At 53.7% G+C, this 726-nt stretch overlaps 1 pseudogene; it reads right to left on the bottom strand.

The window, feature by feature from the left end:
• Positions 1-370: 370 nt before the first annotated feature.
• LOC136698546 (5.8S ribosomal RNA) lies at positions 371-497 on the bottom strand (annotated as a pseudogene).
• Positions 498-726: the final 229 nt, after the last annotated feature.

Below are 726 nucleotides of genomic sequence, written 5' to 3'. Positions count from 1 at the left end.
GGATTCAGCGCTGGGCTCTTCCCTCTTCGCTCGTTGCTACTAAGGGAATCCTTGTTAGTTTCTTTTCCTCCGCTTACTGATACGCTTACTTAAGTTCAGCGGGTTGTCTCGTCTGATCTGAGGTCACGTTACGAGGCTGTTTTGCGGGGCGCTGGGCGCGAACCCCCCGGCCGCTCGCCGTATTACGGTGCCCACCCTCCGACGGCGGGAAGCCCAGCGGGGAGAGATGATGACAGATGGGACCCGGACCTAATGGCTCTCCCTACATCCGGAGCTCTTGCCACACGGTGGTTTAAGAACCGAGTCTGCATTTAGGAAGACGAAGGGCCGTCCGAGGTGGAGGTCTGGGAAGACCGATCGATGGGTAAAGCGACCCTCAGACAGGCACAATGTGCGTTCGAAATATCGATGATCTGTGTTCCGCATTTCACATTATTTAACGCAGTTTACCGCGTTCTTCATCGATGCACGAGCCAAGTGATCCACCGCTAAGAGTTGTATCATTTTGCCCGCCCTTACGGACGGGACTTTGGGTTAAAGCCTTTTGAACAACAGAATTTAAGGGTTTAGGTTAGGTTCACGTCCCTTGGATGAGATGGAAGGGATTCATGAACAAAGGGAATTTTATGGTCGGGTGACCCCGGGCTGGGGGTCATTAAACCTGGCTTGGTATCCAGATGGATCGCCTCGGTGGTGCCCAACCTTCCCTTTTACGCGTTAGGAGAC

Source organism: Hoplias malabaricus, chromosome 5 (assembly GCF_029633855.1).
Source record: "Hoplias malabaricus isolate fHopMal1 chromosome 5, fHopMal1.hap1, whole genome shotgun sequence".
In the NCBI taxonomy this organism is placed as follows: Eukaryota; Metazoa; Chordata; class Actinopteri; order Characiformes; family Erythrinidae; genus Hoplias; species Hoplias malabaricus.
The sequence above is the reverse complement of the archived record's forward strand: the minus strand, read 5'-3'. Positions and strand labels throughout refer to the sequence as shown.